The following is a 13,576-nucleotide window of genomic DNA, read 5'->3' on the forward strand; positions in this document are numbered from 1 at the left end:
GAAGCTGCTATCTGGAGCTTAGTTCATACATTCACCAAACATTACCATTTACCCTTCTCTAAATCCAGAGCTGGCTTTGCCACTGCTGTCCTGCAGGGTCTTATAGCTGGTCCTAATGCTGTATAATTACCTCCACCCAACCATAGTTTGGGAATCTACCCAAATGTAATGACTGCAACAGTGAAACACGAAGAACATAGTACAGTTGTGTATACTTACCATAAATGTAGATGTTCGAGTGTATTCACTGTTGCAGTCCTGGTTACCTTCCCTCCATCCCTCATTTTTTCACTGTCTATACCTCAACTTTCTTTCACTATGTTTAAAAGCCCTTTTTGGTGTATTTGCTTTTGGGATTGGAGGTATATTTTTTGTGTTTTTTAATTTTATTTGCTCCCCATTTGGGGGGCACCTGACATCTGGGGCAAGAAAAACTGATGTAATGGCATTGGCTGCATGTTTTATACCCCTGACGTCATGGAAGAAGGGACAGCAACCGACGCAGGACCCAAGACTTTGTTAATCAGGCCAACTAAGGGCAACCTGCCAGCAGATTACCAAAATGTAATGACTGCAACAGTGAATACACTCTAACTTCTACATTTATGGTAAGTGTACACAACTGTACTGTTTCCTTAGCTAGATGGATCACTCTTTGCATTTCGTTTGTTTACAAAGCAAAAGGTTTATCTCCTCCTGGTATAATTAAAGCTCACTCTGGTATAATTAAAGCTCACTCTACCAGGTCCATGGCGACGTCTGCTGCCTTTTGGTCTAGGGTTTCTTTGGATGACATTTGCGCAGCAGCAACTTGGGCAAATCCACATACCTTCATTTCTTATTATAAATTAGACCTGATTTCCAGAAGAAGAGCATCCTTTGTCTCTGCGGTGCTCAGGAGTATCCTTCCATGAGGACCTCCCAGGATTTAAGTAGTTGGGGACTCTGTCCCACAGGGTGAAGATAAAATGAAGTTAACTACTTCAGATAAAGAAGTTATGTACTCACCATAACGTTCCATCTGAGTAGTTATACTTAATTTTTCTGCAACCTTCCCTCCCTCTGTCCCCCTGACCTTATCATATCCATAAGCATGTTGGGTTCTTTGGTCTAAGTTGCTAATGTGTATAGTTGAAGCAAACTCGATCTGAGGGAAGGCAGGAGATGGTGGTGCATTATGGGTAGGGGGAGGAGCTCGGAGCTTCGAGCAGATGCTAGAAAATAGTTGCCAGCTCGGATCCATTATGGATCCGAATACCCACAGGTTGCAGAAAAATGAACTACTACTCGGATGGAACGTTATGGTGAGTACATAACTTCTTTTTTTTATGTATTGCTAGTTGGTGTAGTCCCCCTCTTGAATAATTACAGTACAGGTTCATCATTATTGTTTTCAGTTGCCAAGTTTCTTTAAATTGCTTAAGTCCTGGCAAAGTAGTGCTGCTCCATAGTTTTAGTTCACGCCATCTGATATTAATTTTGGTAAATGGTGATGAAATACAGAAAGTAGTTTGGATTTTAAACTGTGTAGCATAGAACCTGCCATACTTCTGAAGATTCTTTCTGGTTTTGATTGTGTTGGAGCTGCACAGGCACCTTTTCAGTAGATCGACTGGGGACAGCACTGATGTCGGACACCTATGTAAGTCTTGTGGTGCACATGAGAAACTCTGTGTAGTGGAATGAATGAAAACTGAGAAAGGTAGACTTGCTAAAATAAATAAATACATACATAAATAGGTTTTTAATGGCAGTGTGGCAACATTACCAGTAAGCATTTCTTAAAGTAATGTGCTACTTTTGTGGAGGTTGATATGCTGAGAGCAGAGTGTTTTAGATGAAGGAAACATGGTAAGTTTTTCAATATTTTTATAAAAAGTTATATTTGCAACAGTTTCGTTTAGCATGGCTCTGTGATGCAGAAGGATAGTGCCCTTACTGTGAACCAGGTAACTGAGATTCAGTTAGTAAACCCTGGCACTAGAGGCTAGTAGGGAAAGGAGCGAGTGAAGTGGCATGGGCAACTTGCCTCTTCAGGGTGGTGGGAAAGGTAGCTTACACACACAGTCTGTGTGATTTCCTTGATGGCGACCACTTGTTCTTCATGGGGAAGGGCAGGACTGCTTAGGTAAATGCTCATTGTGGAAGTGAGGAGTCCTCTTCCATGGTCAGCCTGTTGTATGACCTCTCCCAGCACTTTGCTGAGAGCATGCAGAAAGTTAGGGCCAACAAGTTTACATGACCTCTTCTGTCACTGTGCTGATTGCATGTAGGGGATTAGGGCCAACAAGTGTAAAAGTGAGTACAGGGAGAGGTTAAGGCCAGCAGGTGTTTAAAACAAAAAGACAAACCATCAGTGATGGCCTGTCCTGGTGACCAACTCTTGCCTTGGTGATGGGGTGTAAGTGGACCCATTGGTCAGAAGACGGCTGGTGCTCGGAGGGCCATGGTGGCATGCATTTACAGATGCACAATTTTGGAACTTAATGACCATGATTCTACATCCATAGCTGGAAAGATAGAGTAGTCATGATTGTGATTATTGGTGTGCACATGCAGACATCAAGCATGATTTGCAGCATGATTTTCCTAAGAGAGCCGTCAACGTATTGGAAAAAAAAATACTAGACAGGAAAAAAATGAAAGACAAGTATGCCATCCTGGCATGGACATTTTACATTCCTTCTCATGTACTTCTATGTTTAAGTCAGATCATCGTATTTTTTTCGTATTTCTAGAAAGTATTCTCACGTAAAGGTTAGGTTTGCTCTGTGTGACATGTGATGCTCTGAGGTGCACTGCTGTAAGAATCATGGGCTTCCAGGTGCAGGAGTTTGAGAAATAAAAATACTGAATTGGAAAGGAAGGAAAGGTTGACCCAGTTTACAGGAAGATGCCCTCATTCGATGCATCACTACAGAATAACATACTAAAGCTTTTTCATGTAACAAGTTGACATATAAAAGCAGATAAGGCCTATGTCCTTTATGACACTTAATTGTACTTGCATAACCTGTATCTGAGACGCACTCCTTTTGCATATGGTGCTTATGTTACTGAGGCATTTGATCCTCTGTGGCTTTGAATCAAGTTTATTGGCTTGATGTAGGTACCACATTCAAGTAAGAGACCAAAAAAAAAATATTATTAGACAGCTGGCAGTTTCTCATTTCCCCGAGATTTCCAGTTTGTTGAGAAGAAAGGGGATAATTTCTTTTCAAAGTAATGGTGGCAGTTCTGTAGGAAAAACAAAGGTGTGTGTCTCAACGGTATTGAAGGCCAGTAGGTGTGTGGCTGTAGATGTACTTGTGTAATTTCCAACCCCCTCCCTTTTTTGCGTATAGTGATCATATTGCTGCAGAACCTGATGGTCATGGCCTTGACTCAAGTATGGTGGCTAGTATAATCTTGATGGTTCTGTAAAAAAGCAAGAGAGTCCATCTCAAGGGTGTTGAAGGCAGTAGGTTGATTGACATGTAAACGCAGAAAGACGCATGATGTTTACATTAACATTCTATTGAACATGTGAAACTTCTGATCCCCCTTTTTTGCATATTGTGGTCATGTTTCTACAGAACTTGGTCCTCATTGGCCTTGAATCAAGTCTAGTGACTTGGAGTAGTCACCAGATTCAAACAAGAGCCAAAAGAATCATCTTCTTATGGTCTGTTGGCAGTTTCACATTTCCTGAAGAGACTTCCAATTCGTTAAGAAGAAACAGAGCAAGTTAATTTTTAAGTAATGTAGATGGTTTTGAAGAAGAAAAAATTGAAGTATTAAAGGCAATACGTTTGACATAAAAGAAGAGATGTGGCTTTTGCCCTTTATATGCAATGTGCAAAAATAGGAAAAAGGGGTTATGGATGGATGGATTGATGGTTGTGTAGAAAGAGTCTGCCTCGGGTGTTGAAGAAAGCTGCTTAATTGACATATAAAAGCAGAGGAGGGTTATGTCTTTTATTTGGCACTTAATTGTACTTGCATAATCTCCAACCCACCCCCTCCAGTTTTAATACAGACCTTGATTTGTAGTGATCTTGAATAAAGTCTTTTGGCTGGATGTAATCACAAGATGAAAACATGAGCCAAAAGGAACGTCATCATATGGCCTGTTGGCAGTTTCACATTTTCCAAATAACCTTTCGATTTATTTAGAAGAAACAAAAGTAACTTATTTTTGAAGTAGTGTTGATGGTTCCATAGAAAAGAGTCTGTGATGTATTTCCTTAAGCTGTATTCCTTTTTCTGCACTAGTGGCATTTCTGTTCAGTGCTGAGGCAACTGAATGCTACTGTTATCTTTAGCTACCGAGAACAATGGCAATAATTATCCCAAACTGTCAGCAAAATATGTGTTGGAAGGGAAGTCATAAAATTTGATCTGTCTTTTCTGTACATTCCCAGCTGATGGGTTTCTGATCCAACTTTGAATACTTTTTCCAGACTTGGAATCTGTAGTTCAGACTCCTTTCCTTAATCTCCTCCTGTCCCCAGCACTACCTCCGATTTTGTTTCTGGCTCATTGAGTACAGGCATGATTTGTTGGCTCAGGCTCACCATTAGCTAAGTAGTTAGTATTTGACAGTACTTTTCCTTCATACATTTTGGTATTTAATAGTGTAGAACTATTTTAACTTAAAATTTTCTTTTTTCCTTTACTAAAAAATAAAAAGTAAAAATTTTCTCTAGACCTCTTTGCACCTCCAGTGTGTTTCTATTTTCATCATCTTACTAATTAGTTGATGGCTGGTAGTTTTACCATTGTTAGTATTTCTTGAATTTATATACACTTGCTTTATCAGTGTATTTGTATTACCATTGTTAGTGCTTAGCTTTCCTTCTACTACGTAGTTTTTTCCATATCATTTATCATTTTTGTGATTGTCTGACAGGTCTACTGGCTTTAAAAAAATGTGTGGCTTGTGGTCGCAAAATGCCAAACTCTAATTCACACCTTTTAATTGTGTATGTATTGTTTAGGAGCAATGCAGCTGGAAGAAGATTGTTCAAGCTGCATGGCCTTTGGTCACCAAGCCGTGATTGAATGATGCAATAAGCTTAATTTCAAGGTTTTTTTTTTACCTTCAGGAGAATCTTCAAAATCTGCATCTGGAGAGCCCTCATCTGGAAAAAAGCCCTTGGAGAAACACAAGGGGGGGTAGGGGAGTGATAGGCCCAAAGAAAAGGCCAGAGAGTTGAAGAAGCAATCCCATGACAGCTCTCCTTCGTCAGTGTTGTCTTTGGCTCCGGCTACCAAGCTCTCCAAACCTTTAAACCGTACATCTGCCCCAAATCTGATTCAAGTACATTTCAGGATGCTTTCTGTACCAGAGCCAAGGTTTTCCCTGGATATACAGTCTCTCCTTTAGGTTGCGATCACTCTTTCTTTAGGAAAGATCCATGCAGAAGACTTTCAGGCCACCCTCTGCATCTTCATTAAGGTTCATTAGGTCTACCAGAAGCCTGACAGAAGTTTCTCAGGATTCAGATTCAGTTGAGAGTTCTCCTGGCTGTGTCTCTCATTGGACCCATGAGCTTTGGACTCTCTCCTTTGCCCATGGTTACTCCTAGCCCGATCCAACCCCTAGGTTCAGGGAAACAGTATGTAAGTTTTTCTGGGTTGACCTAGACAAATCCAAAGTTGTGGTCATCTTTGGCTCCAGCATCAACTTTAATCCATCCAGCTTTGGTTTTGTCAGAGCTGGACAAAACTCAGAGCTGAAGCTTTGGTGCCAAGTCTAGGGGATATGAGTTAGACTCCGAACCTGTTGGAGCCATCCCTTCCTCTTGGAGTATCGATACTGTTTAGCTCTGCTCCGGCTTTTGTCACGGACCAGGGTCAGGGTGGTGCCCTTGGTCATACTGGTGTGGCGGCTTTGGCTCCTACCGTGCTAGTTTTGGGTCTTCCCTTGGCTTCTGCCTTTGAGGTGGTTGAGAGATCTGTGCCCAGGCTGCACCCTCTGCTACATTTGCTCCACAAGTGATGGCTCTGGGTCGTGATTCCTGTCCGTCTATCCCTCGAGACCATCATCATGCAGGACACCCCCTCAGACTTCTGAATCCTCTCTGGAACTTACCCCATGGAGGCTTTCTAGAAGCACAAATGTAAGAGGAGACACATTGACACCCTTCAGCCCCTGTCAAATGCCTCTATGTATCTGATATCCAGTGCAGTTGAGAGTGCTTAGAGGGCCACAGGTACAAGCAATCCCATAAGGAGACATGCATGGATGTACTTGTATGACTTGCAGAGCTGTTGAAGTCCTTTGTAAATGTCCCCTATGATGCTTCAACCCTTTTTGGTCCCAAAGTCAGAGAGGCACTCTCCAGGAGTCAGCAAGATGGGAAAACCCTTTTTGCCATAGGAATAAGGTTTTCTACCCCCCCCCCTCTGACCTTCTTGAGAAACCAGCCAGATTGGTTCTTCACTAGGATCGATGGCAGCTTTCATTCTTTGTTCCCTTGGCAAGATATTACATGAGATGGGCAGTGGCAGTTCAGTGGTCTGTCAGATACCAATCCATAAGTTTACAGGTTCGTTTGACAAATATTTTCAGGACTCCCATAAAATAATGGGTCCAGTCACCCAGCCATTTTAGCAGATCGGTTGAGTAGATCGATGCTACCTCTGGTCTTGCAATCCAAAACTGGCAGAACAAATTTATCGTCAGTGGTGTCGACCATGCTGTAATCTTTTTGCCTCTCCCAGTCAACTCCAAATGGAACAGGCTCTCCACCCTGATCCCTTCCGAGGAGGGAATCACCGAGCATTGAACACACACTTAGCACCCCCTCCAGTCTTGTCTTTGCCATTCCTCCTACCCCCATTAGTCCCAAAATTTCTACAGAAAGTCCTGTAGAGGAAGATTGTAGTCATCCTTATTGCCCCTTTCAGTACTCCAACAGGTGTGGTTTTCCTTTCTCTGGCCGCACATAATACACCCACTTTGGGTGCTGGACCAGATCCGGGCCTTCTGTCTCATCATTCCAACATGCCTCACCCGGACATTCGAACCTTCAAGTTAACCATTTGGTTTCTCCACTTTCAGTGATGCTTAGTCAGTCTGTGCTGTATATCCAAGTGATCCGCATTCTCACTTCTTCCCAGAGACCATCTACCAAAAAGTTTATAAGAGTAAGTGGAAAAGATTTTCTGTCTGGGCCTCCTAAAGGAATCTGGATCCCATTTTGGCTCCCATTCCTAGTTTCCATTTTTCTGGATGGGGCTACTTACTCTATTAATGTACAGTTAACAGCTGTTTCAGATTTTCTTGTTGGAGAAACCCATTACTACCTTAGCATCCCTAAAACTGTGTAAAGATTTCTTGAGAAATACTTTCCTCCTTAGGCCCCAGTTAAGGATCCTACTCGTCCTCGGGGATATGACGCTTTAACTCAGTCACCTTTTGAATCTGTCAGGGTGGACATTAAATTTTTGACAAAACACTTATTTCTAGTTTCTATTACTTTAGCTCTGAGAGTGTCGGAACTTCAAGTTCTTTCATGCAAAAGTCTACATTATCTTCCACAAGGATAGGGTATCTCTACAAACTAATCTGTCTTGCATGTCTAAGGTAGCTATGGAGATCTTTCTTAACCAATGCATCACTCTATCAGTTCTGTTTCCAAATTATTGAATAAAGGAGAATAATATATGCTTCATTTGTTTGATGTGAATTGCCAACTAGGTTTCTACCTCCATAGTAACAAAACATTCTGGAGAACAGACAAGTTTTTGTCTCCTTTTCCAAAGCCAAGTTGGGTCAAGGTTTTTCAAAAGTATTTTTTGGGAGATGGTTAGCTGACTGCATCTTTCATGTGTTTAAGGAAAAGGACTTGATACTACACTGCCTAAATCAGTCAAAGCTCACTCTACAAAATCTGCCTCTACTTCCTCGGCCTTCTTTCCAGGATATTGATTGATATTTGTGCTCCTGCCACCTGGTGTAACACTCGCACTTTAATTTCCCATTTTAAATTGGATATGCTTTCCTGGAATAGGGTTGCTTTTGGTTCAGCCATTCTCCGAAACATCTTTTCATAACACCACCCTGAGAACTAAGTAGCTGGGACTCTTTCCCATCCATTGAGGAATGTATGGAACAGACAACATGAGATGCAAAAGTTAAATACTTACCATAACCACAGATCTTTGTTTAATTCCATCCTTCCTCAACCTCCCTTCCTCCGTCCCCCTTCCATTTCATGGAAGATTTTGTTGTGTGTTTTGGTATGACAGCATGACCTGCCCCTTTTGCACTCTTTCAGGTGTAGAAGTGTCCTGTCTCAGAGATCTTTTGTATACCGGAGATTGGTACTTTGTTCATTTACAGTCTTTTGTTAATGTTATGTTGTGATGTTTCAGGTAAAGTCAATCTTGGGTAACCTTGGGTATAGGAGGGGATTATGGGTAAGGGGAAGGAGCCTGAGCTGTGGATCCTGAAGTCTAAAAGCATCTGAAGTCGGATCCGAGGTCCGATCCAATGACTCATCCATTGAGAGAGAACAGAATTAGACCGCACAGATTTATTGTTATGCTAAGTATATAGTTTCTGTTTGAAATGTACCATAGTTTCTTTATGTATTCCCTTTAATTAGCAAATTTTACCAAAAAGTGAAAATATTTGGGTTTACAGAGGATGGGTATGACATTTTTTATGCAATTGTTTGAGATGTCCATCTTTTCTGACAGGTAAAAAATAGTTGCTGCTGTTTTGAAAATGATGGTTCTTAATAAGAAGTTATGTACTCACCATAACGTTCCATCTGAGTAGGTATCTTCATTTGTCTGCAGCCTTTGGGATACGGATCCGATCTCTGATCCGAGCCGACAACTTCTACCACAGCGTAGATCCGAGCTCCTAGCTCCTCCCTTTACCCATAATCCCCTGCCAACCCTGACTGACCTCAGATCAAGTTTGCCCCCATATAACAACTTGCTATTGTGTCCCGGAAGGGACTCATGTAAGACAACTCCTACTTAGAATCATATTGGTCAGGGGGAAGGCGGGTGGGATGGTTGCAGACAAATGAAGATACCTACTCAGATGGAACGTTATGGTGAGTACATAACTTCTTAATCTGAAGTAGGCACTTCATTTGTCAGCAACCTTTGGGACAGAGTCCCCAGCTACCTGAATCTTGGGTGGCCTTCATGGAAGGATATTCCGGAGCACTGCAGAGCCAAAGGACGCCATACCTCTGGAGACAACATCCAGTTTGTAATGGCTGATAAAAGTATGGGATGAAGCCCAAGTGGCTGCGGAACAAATATCATCCAAGGGAATCCTAGATCTAAAAGCGGCCGATGTAGCAACAGCCCTAGTAGAATGAGCGCGGACTCCCTGAGGTGCAGGCCGTCCCGAACTTTGATATGCTAAGAGAGCACAGCTCGTTATCCATCGTGACAGTGTAACTTTAGAAACCGACTTGCCTAGGTTGGTTTTGGCAAAGGAGACAAACAACTGATCGGATTGTGTATGACCAGCCGTTCGATGAATATAAAAGCGCAGTTGTCTGTGCACGTCCATAGAATGCAGCTTATACTCTCCTTTGTTCTAATAGTTGGGGAAGAACACGGGAAGATTAATAGATTGATTAATGTTTGCTTCAGAAGATACCTTAGGCAGAAAAGACGGATTGATCCTGAGGTAAACTCTATCCTGATGGAAGGTCAAATACGGTGGTTTGACACAGAGAGCCTGAAGTTCAGAGACTCTTTTGGCTGAAGTAATGGCCACCAGGAAAGCCGTTTTCCAAGAGAGGTATTTGAGATCAACTGTGGCCACCGGCTCGAAAGGGGGGGTAGTCAAGACCTGCAGAACTAAAGCTAAATCCCATGGGGGGTACTACCTCCCTGACAGGAGGTCTGAGGAGGAAGGTACCCTGAAGGAAAGCTTTACAGAGCTTGGAGGTAATAAGAGGGCCAGACTCATGCCCTACATGATAGTGTGAAATCGCTGCTAGTTGCACCTTGACTGTAGAACAGCTAGCCCCCGATGAAAAAGGGAAGATAGAAAATCCAAAACCGATGTTAAAGGCGCTGTAAAAGGATTTAAATGACGGTGCTCAGCCCAGATGGAAAAGCGTTTCCACTTACTCCGATAGACCTTTCTGGTGGATGGCTTGTGTGCTGCTACTAGAATGGCTTTGACTGGTGAGGAGATTCCGGGAGTCCTAATCAAGAGTTGAACTGGAGCAACTAAGCCGTCAGCTTGAGGTTGACCAGGTTGGGGGTCGGAAGACCCAGGGGGTGAGTAATGAGATCCGGAAGAGGATCCAAAATCCAGGGCGGATGAATCAGGCGAGACCATAGGTACGGGAACCATGTCTGACGAGGCCAGAATGGGGCAATGAGTATCATCTTGCTACCCAACCGACTAGCTTTCTGTAAAAGTTTTAGCATCAGGGGCAGTGGCGGGTAAGCGTAAAGGAGACCAAGCATGTACTAGAGAGTCTCTCGGGGACTCCTCCAGAGGGGGGGATTAGGGCGAAGTAACTGTTGCATTTGGTATTTGAGGGAGAGGCAAAAAGATCGCAACAGGGTTGTCCTCATTGGGCAGATATTTGCTCCGCTACTAGAGGATTGAGAGAACATTCGTATGGAGTCAGGATTGTACGACTGAGCCTGTCTGCTAGGATGTTGGACCGTCCCGGAATGTGCATTGCGATGAGAAAGCGGTTGGTGAATATCGCCCATTCCCACACTCTCATGGCCTCGCGACAAAGAGGATAAGACCTAGTTCCCCCATTTGTTGATGTACCAGACCACTGATATGTTGTCCGTATGTACCGCAATCGTCCCAATCGGAAGAAGGTTGTGAAGTGCCTGCAGCGTCAAAAGCACCGCCCTCATCTCTAGGACATTGATATGCAAGGAGGTCTCTATGTCGTTCCACATGCCTTGGACCGTTCTGCCTGAATAATGCCCACCCCAGGCGAGAAGTGTCCGTGGTCACTGTGGCGATGGGAGGAGGCATCGAGAATGGACGTCCCGTGTGGAGGCTCGGGGACTGGAGCCACCACACGAGCGACCTTCTGCAAGTCCTGTTTAGGGGGATGGGATGGGATGGTACAGATGGTTGCGAGACAGGGACCATTGCACCTGAAGGGTCCACTGCAGGACCCTCATATTCAGACGGGCCAAGGGCAGCAGAGAAATTGCTGCCGCTATGGACCCTAGAGCCCTCAGGACCAATTCCGCCGGTGGAGCTTGAAGTTGGAGGATGGCCTGTGCATGCAACCTCAGGGTCTGAAGCCGATCTGGAGTCAGAAAAGCACGCATTAGTTTGGAATCCAGTTTCGTCCCTATGAAATCTATTACCTGTGTAGGAACCAGAAAGGACTTGACCATGTTTACTGTCAATCCTAGACGTGGAGCAAGATTGAGGAAGTAATCCCTACATGAACAGAGCAGATGCCTTGTAGGGGCGGTAAGGAGCCAGTCGTCCAGGTACGGAAAGACCTGAATTCCCTGGAGTCTCAGGTGGGCCGCTATTGCCGCTAAGACTTTGGTGAACACCCTGGGGGCTGAGGTGAGACCGAAGGGGAGGGCCCTGAACTGAAAATGACTGGCTCCCAGCCGGAAGCGGAGAAACCTCCTGGAGCGTCTGTCCACTAGAATGTGATAGTACGCATCCTTGAGGTCTATCGAGCACATCCAGTCGTTCTCCTGTAACAGGGGGAGAATAGATTGCAGTGTGACCATCCAGAACTTTTCTTTGGGTACTGCCAGGTTCAAGAGAGAGATGTCGAGGATGGGCCTCAAGTCCCCTGTCTTTTTTGGCACCAGAAAGAACCTGGAGTAAAACCCTGATCCGAGCTGATCTGGGGGGACGGGTTGGATGGCTCTTTTTTGTAAAAGCTGCTGAATTTCTGTAGCAGCTGCCTCCCTCTGACTGGGTGGCACGTCGGGGAGGCTTCTGGTTTTGGGGGTTACAATAAAGGGAATTTGGTAACCTCTGGATATGATGCGAAGCACCCAGCGATCTGTTGTTATGGACTCCCACATTGCTAGCTGCCTCGAAAAATGCCCCCCGACTGCCTCCAGAGTGGAGCAGCCTGGCAACCCCTCAAGGGTTCTGCGTGGGCCTCTCAGAGAAGGGTTCTCTGGACCCAAAATTCCTGGGACCCCCTCTGCCTCTAGGGCGGCGTCCTCCCTGTCCTCCTCTGCCACGAGAGGACTGGTTATCCGGAGCAGACTGGGATTGATGCGATTTCCGGAACCACATCTTCTTCTGACCCTTTTGGTTCTTGGAAAAGGACCTCTGGGGAGCAGAGAAGCGGATTCCAACGGCAGACAACGTCTTCCCGTCTTTCTCGCTCTGGACTAAAGTGTCGCGAACGGTTTTGCCAAACAGAGCAGAACAATAAAAGGGGGCATTCGCGAATGACACCTTAAAGGGTTCCGAGAAGTCACAATGTCGGAGCCAGGCTTGTCGCCTCATGACCAGGCCGACTCCGCCAGCTCTAGCGGCTCCCTCAGTGGCGTGAGACAAAAGCCGCATAGAGGTCTTAGAAATGGACCGTAGAGTGGACATTCAGGAGGAGTACAGTTGTTTGTCCCCTTCCGACATGGACTCTGGGGGGGGGAGGCAGCGTATTCTTTGATCAGATCCCGCTGCATCCGGATAACGTGTGCCATATAGTTCAGCGCCCTCATCGAGAAGGTTGCTGAACTGAAGGCCCGGTTCCCAAGGCGGTCCATCGCACGAGACTCCTTGCTCGGTGGGTGGACCGTGGGGCTCTCCTGAGCCAACTCTCTCTTGGTGGCCACCGCCACCAACATGGCATCCACAGGGGGACCTCTGCTGCAATGGGTTCTCTCTGTGGGGGCACTCAAGATCCTGTCCAGATGCTTGGGGACTAGCTCTACAGTGTCCTGCTCCCTCCAAGCCCAGGTGGCAATAAGGTCCACCAGGGGGTCGGGGGGGGGGGGACACCCAAGAGGTAGATGGCCCTGCTTCGAACGCCTCTAGGAATACGGACTCATCGGAGGAAGACTTGGGGGCAGACCAACCCCCCCTGATCCTAAGCATTTCCATGATGTCTCCAAAGGAGACATCCTCGGGGGGTGATCTTGGGGAAACTTCCCCTTCATCTAAGTCCGTATCTTCCGTAAGGGACTCGCAGGAGTCCATGTGCCTCCTCTTACACTTAGACTTGTGAGGAACCTCCTCGGGGGGGTTTGTCCGTGGAAGTCTCACCAGCAATGTCATGTTCCGAAGGAACATCCCGAGGTGCTGAAGCAGGCTGCCCCAAAGGCCGGGTGATGGGAGCCTGGACCAGCTGAGAGGGAGTGCAGGGGGGAGCCGAAGCCAGGACCGGAGGTCCGGATGCACTCAACAGTGCCCTCTCCACCGCAGCGAAAGCCGAGGGGGAGCCGCCATCGGTAGGATCCGAGAGTCGACTCCCACCCGGATCCGAAGCGGGGACCGGACCCGGGCCCGAGACCATCGGATCCGAAGGACCCGCGTGCTCCGACAGGGACGGAGCCGAATGCACACCGAATCCCTCGGATCCGAAGCTCGGGCCACAGCTCTGAGAGGTCTGATCCGACAAACTCGAGGGAACAGTCG

The 13,576-nt window shown here is 45.7% G+C and overlaps 1 long non-coding RNA gene and 1 other non-coding gene across 2 annotated transcripts in view; both read left to right on the forward strand.

Moving 5' to 3' along the window:
* LOC122811752 overlaps positions 1 to 13,576 on the forward strand; it is a 267,887-nt gene that overhangs the window by 72,836 nt on the left and 181,475 nt on the right. The window lies entirely within an intron of this gene.
* On the forward strand, positions 3,589 to 3,723 carry LOC122812559. The gene has a single exon (XR_006366527.1). It is a non-coding gene; the product is annotated as a small nucleolar RNA SNORA2/SNORA34 family (small nucleolar RNA).

Source organism: Protopterus annectens, chromosome 9.part0 (genome assembly GCF_019279795.1).
Source record: "Protopterus annectens isolate FY-2018-M chromosome 9.part0, PAN1.0, whole genome shotgun sequence".
Taxonomy (NCBI): Eukaryota; Metazoa; Chordata; order Ceratodontiformes; family Protopteridae; genus Protopterus; species Protopterus annectens.